The sequence below is a fragment of the Dreissena polymorpha genome, chromosome 1 (genome assembly GCF_020536995.1).
Source record: "Dreissena polymorpha isolate Duluth1 chromosome 1, UMN_Dpol_1.0, whole genome shotgun sequence".
Classification (NCBI taxonomy): Eukaryota; Metazoa; Mollusca; class Bivalvia; order Myida; family Dreissenidae; genus Dreissena; species Dreissena polymorpha.
In genome coordinates, this window is record NC_068355.1 from 36183158 (window position 1) to 36189276 (window position 6119).

Below are 6119 nucleotides of genomic sequence, written 5' to 3' on the forward strand. Positions count from 1 at the left end.
TTCTCGATGGGGATCGAAACTGGTTGCTCCAGATTGCTTAGCAGACACCATAGCAACTATTTCACTAAGACTCTGCTACAGATTTGCGTAATCCTTTGAGTAAAAACACTTTGTAATCAATGATATAAGCTTTATTACAACAGAAATAATGCAAGATAAGCACATTTGAGTAGCATAGTTCAGTGCTCCAGCTAGGCGTAAATCGGAGGGCGCTGCGCCCTGCCCTTCCGAAGCCGCGCCCTGCCTCTCAGACGATCCGCCCTGCCCCTCCGAGCATCCGCCCTTACCTAATATGACTACCGAAATGCCCTTTTCATCTGATCTGCCATCATCATCGCAATTTGCAAGTTACATAACGAATTGACATGTGCTAAATAACGTATGCACATGATCAAGTTTCAGCCGGTTTAAATGCAGACGATTTATTTTCCAACTGCCCTCCTAGAGTTCATCACGCAGCGAAGATCATTATCAGCAAACTATAATGCATGACTGATTAATGGATACACACATTGTCGATTTTGTTTTAAACAAAAGGGCTGTGCTATATTTTAATCCCAATTCAATGAGCTTTTAGTATTTTCAATCTAAGTCGTTTTAGTTGTACCGTTTTCCTCCGTTCTGCCAACCACCACGCAGAGATTTGACTGTATGTGAGAGCAAGGAACGACAGCTCTGCGTGGAGATTGCCGTAACGCGTTCGATTTGTATTAGTATAATGTGACCTTTAGTTCGGCCGTAATGATTGAAGTTTATATAGAAACCGGTTCGACCCGGTGTCTACATAAAAATCGTCCGTCTATAAAAATTCTGGAAAATGTCGGCTGCTAAACGCGGATAGGCTAGGAATCTTTCATAAAGGCGTGCTCGCCCGATATTTTCTTTGGTTACGCGACCCGTACCGTCGGGAAAAGACGTTGTGAAGAGTATATTCCCATATTTAAAAGCGCACGTGGTGACAGCTTCTGAAAAATATTCGGCTCAAAACTACGCGGCGATCCAATATCTTAAAAAAGGAATAACATGGAAAAATGATTTCTCCTGGCTTGACGTTGATGGATTGAATTCGAAACAAAAAATAACTCATCATCATCCATGAGTTGTCAATAGAAAATTTACTTATAGTTACAAGCAATCATTGACAATGAAAATTATAACGATTTAATTAATTGAAATAAGAATACTGAGAATTATCAATACCCGAAATAAAGAGCTCATCTCATCCAGAAATATATGTAAGGTTATATGATATTGTCAAAAAATAGTTGACAAATAGTTTTGAGCCAAAAAGTAATTGTTGCAAAAAGCTTGAAGTGAAAACTAAGTGACCTGGAATCTTATCTGTTGCCCTGCTTACTATTTGAAACAGCAATTCACTGGCAAACACAAACCACTGACAATTGTTTGAATTGAAATCTCTTTTGGCTGAATTAACTGTGAATGCTTGTAATCTAACATCACTTTCATTTAAATTGATTATTTATGTTTACATCTGATCAACATACAACATAATAATAAGAGTAATAATCACACAGAGACTATTATAGAGAACAATTTATTTCACAGAGTATTTGAGTATTTGAAGCCTTTCACAAGATGTTCACTGCACAAATACTTGTATTGCTTATATAAAAATGTCATCAAGTGCATACTTACATAAACCAAATAATTAATGCATTCTTTCAGTAGTACATGTGCCATGAAAATACAAATATATACATGATATTTATTTTTATTATAATATTACAATATGGAACATTCCTGATTGTACAACCGCGCACTCAAAAGTGCCCTTTTGACCAAAAGCACGCGCTAAGAGTGCCCTTTTGACAAAAATCGCACCCTGCCCTTTTCAAATCCTGGCTGGAGCACTGATAGTTCATCACAAAACAGTATGCAGTATCATTAATTGAGAGATTAATGATGAAAGACAACATGTGAAAGCTAGAAACCATAAACTAATTTAAGGAAACACAATCTGAAAATTACAAACAATCAGATACAGGTATTGCACCAAAATGAGCTGAGATCCTATGATTATATTGAATGAATAAATGTGATTTGAGGTGAATCTCACAAATACTGACACTAAATAACACAAAATTGAATACTTTCAAATCTAATTTAGATTATTTCAATACTCTTTATTCCTGATTACCGGTTTTTCATGGAGCGGAAACACTTACATCTAACAATTGTTGAACTGTTACGTTCAGATGTCCATGTGTCGAATACATAACCGTCATGAAAAAACACATAGCCTCGTTGAATAGGCTTTTCAACACCCAGTTTTGAACCTTTACCAGAACTTTTGGTCCATTCCAGAATGTTCATGTACGAAAAGTCTTTGAAGATCGGTCTGGTGCTTTGGGTCCATGTGCATTCTTCCAAATTAAGATGTTCTTCCGCTGTTGACACTGTTGATTGTCCTTTACAGTTCATACAGGACGACTTCTGCTTAGCTGCAAATGGCTGGTCTGGATAAGGATCCACAATTAGGATGTTATCCTGGTTGTCACTGAATTTCTTTACCCTGGAAAATATATAAAAGTAAAGATTTAAACTTTGTAACAGAACATTTAAGATTTAAGGTGTTACAAAAAAAGCACTACTCCAGAGTCTGTTTCAGATACTTGTTTTCCACCTAATAAACGCCACCCCTACCTTCTTTGTGACCAAAAAATGTATAAAGACAATGTAACTAGTGGTAACCAATTTCTAATGCAGACTTAAGAGAGTAATGTAACTTATTATGTCAGGGATTTTAATTGAAGCAGAAAGCTGTGTGCCACTATGCATGTTATATACATTATAAAGTACTATATGCTGTGTGGTCGAGTCAGGCTGACTAAACAGATAAAACTTATTTTTAACAGACTGGTTGACAGAAACATAGAAAAAAATTCACAACATGAATGTGCGTTTTTAATATAAAAAGCAGGCTTTTTCCTGGCCATTTTGGGAAAAAAGCAATTGCAGGATTGTGAATTTTTCATGCCAAAAATCAACTGATTTGGGAAAAACTAATATAAAATAACCCTTCACAATCATTCAAATTAGATGAAAAATCATATTATTCATGGTAATGTACTTTGTTAGATGTCATTTACATATAATTGAGTTAAAATAATCATAAACTCTTCTTTCTTTTTTTATTGGGAATTATTTTTTTCAAATCAGGAATTTCTATTACAATTTAGGTTAGGGAATGGGTCCGTTTAACTGACCCGTAGATACACCAGGAAAAGGCCTGAAAAGGCGATATAAAATAAGTACCTCAAGCAAAGTTCGGCTTTTGTCTCATTCGATTTCACAGCTTGTCCCCGACATTTCAACCATATTCGCAACTCTGTAACTGTGCATCTTTCTGGTTGAAGTTGCAGTAAAACAGCGCCAGGGACATCCTTGGCATACAGCTACAAAAAATAAAAAGGCAGGTTTTAAGCATTATTGCTTCTTTAGAAAAAAATCATGTTACTTATACAACATACAAAATTCATCATATTTTTTTTTTAGAAAATGGTTTGAAATAAATATGATCGATACTGAATGTAGTGTAAGTTACATGTTTTTTTTAAAGTGGCAATAATGCTTAAAACCTGACAGCTGAACTTGTATGCATTCATGTTGGGTCTCTGTACCGAGTCAATATTTATTAGAGTGTAGTTATGGTACATGATTATGTCCGGATATATTCATGCCACCAATGTTTATGTATTTGCATAATTATATTAATAATAAACTTAGGAGTATTTATTATAGTGAATTCACATTTTAAACAAAAAAACAAACCTTATGACAATCACAGTCGTGTACTGTTGTACTTTCTTTTCTGTTACAGGATCTGGTTCAGCCATGGTACTTCACTGTTTCTGAACATAGCATTTGGGATGATTCCTGAAAAAAACCCACATATAATGCTTTTTTGAAGCTGATTTTTATATTATTTCAACACTTCAGTCAAACACTCAAAGAAACAAAGGATAGTTTCGGTTTTGAAAGTTTATAAATATAGAGATTTTGGTGTAAAAAACATGAAAGTTAAATGACCCGTTCTCCTGATTGGTTTTCATTAATATTCTTCTACTGTCTAGTTCTATTTAAGAATAAAAAAGCCCCGAAATCATATAATTCCTATGATAAAATCATGATTACAAATATAAACTTTCTGAAAATAACTCGTAATACGCTTTGCTTTCAAAATTTGGCATTTTTATACAATATTTACATTTAAGTTCCAATCCAGGTGTAGTGGTATATGTACGAACATGAAATGTGTCTTGACAAAACGGAATGTTTAATGCATTTTTTCTCACTTCATCGTACTTAAAAGTAAATATACAACAAGCGATAGCTTTAATATGCGTCAATATAATAATAAAAATTAAACATGTGTGCAACTTACGCATATATTGTGCTAAAGACGTTGATTTCTTCAGCGACACAGTAAAATTTTATTTTCTCTGACGAATTTCTATCCCCCGTTGACGTCACATCCGGCTAAGGGACACAACTCTAACACTAGTAAAAGCGAATAACTGAAAGGGTGTATATTGTGCCACATAAAAACGAGCAAATTGTATCTCGTTAAACCATACCACAACTAGCGTTGAAATTTTGGCTATTGCTATAAAGAACAATGATTTTTATATGGGTTAAATTCCGTTGATTTTGAGTATTTATGTTGCTCTTAGGCTTTGTCCAATACTACACAATACTACACAACATCGTGTATTTTAGTAGTACTTGATCTGTTGTCGCTCTTTAATATCCTATACGCAAATCTTCCCAAAAGCGTAGACTTAACATTCGATATTTTGTACATAAATTTTAAACAGTCGTATACAATTAATTATGATGTTTACAAATACTAACACTATTATGAAAACAAATTATCGGAGTAAAATGTATCGTTTGTCTCAATCGACTTATATATAACTTTGAAATTGAGAGGGGATATCATGTTCGGTAGGATAATTTATTAGCACTTCATTCTTTGTCAGAAGAATAATAAATAATAGGATAAATAATAACTAACTCACTCAAGCAAACCGTCAGTTGCATTACATTTCTGCTCTGTTCGAGCTTTATCAAATTTAAGTTTGGACTTTTATCCACACATTATTTTGAAACCGTATTGCTTTTTCCACAAATGAACAAGCAATTCTAAGACATAAGTGGTATTAATCCAGATACACGTGATGCGGTATCGATGAATAAACGGTTGAAAGGCCTTAGAGATAGGCTATAAAAGTACTTTGAAAGAGTTTTCTTCAATACTTAGTCAATATAAAGGACAGCAATTGAACCATAACAAAGCATTTTTGTGTATTTCATAAAGACATGTCATATATTCATTCTTACCAAACCATGTTTTTAATAGATCACTTATATATTATTGTCACATTTAAATGTGCTAAATAATTATGCAAATATACTCTTAAAAATCGAAAAAAATAAATCAGATTTTAGCTGCCTCCTAACTATAGATTCCATTTGTGTCTTCAGTTTGGTTTTATGCTGCTAGTTTGATTTCTCGACGTATTGGTGGAGTGACCTGAAGTACCAAGTATGCGAGTATTGGTAATGCATCTTGGTTTAGTGTCACGTTTACTCAATCGGGCAACTTTTGTCCAGTATGCTCAGATTTACGTGAATCTTATAGCGATATTAAGTGTGATTAGTTTCATGACATACAAGAAAATTTACCAGACTAGATTGTAAACAAATCCTGTCTGTAAAAAAGAAAAAAAATCTTTGAAAATCTGTAAAAAGAAAAAAAACATAAACACTATGTTTTTAATTTAGATGTTTGTTTAAACGATCTCTTAAAGTGCTGTATCCTACTTCGTTTTATCACATATGTTGAATCTGTGGTTTTAAAACAACGGCGAAGTCTTAATTCCTCATATTTGAACTCCAAACTACTCCAAAAAAACTATGCAATCTAATTCTGTCAATATATGTTCGTATGGTGTTCTCCAATAATCAATTATACACGTATGTACTATGACAAGGTAAATCATAAAGGATATTAAAAATCAATAAATGTTTATTGTATGTGTATTACTGATGTGTATTTTCTCCTTGCCCTTGAAAACTCGTGTATTCAAGGCGCA

General features: G+C 33.6%; 1 long non-coding RNA gene across 2 annotated transcripts; it reads right to left on the reverse strand.

Moving 5' to 3' along the window:
* Positions 1 to 1982: 1982 nt before the first annotated feature.
* Positions 1983 to 4543, reverse strand: LOC127881823 (uncharacterized). Of its 2 annotated transcripts, none has more exons than XR_008050373.1 (4): positions 4406 to 4543; positions 3793 to 3897; positions 3277 to 3416; positions 1983 to 2533 (listed from the first exon to the last, which is right to left on the reverse strand). It is a non-coding gene; the product is annotated as an uncharacterized LOC127881823 (long non-coding RNA). The 2 variants fall into 2 exon arrangements; XR_008050455.1 differs by lacking the exon at positions 4406 to 4543 and adding an exon at positions 4229 to 4349.
* Positions 4544 to 6119: the final 1576 nt, after the last annotated feature.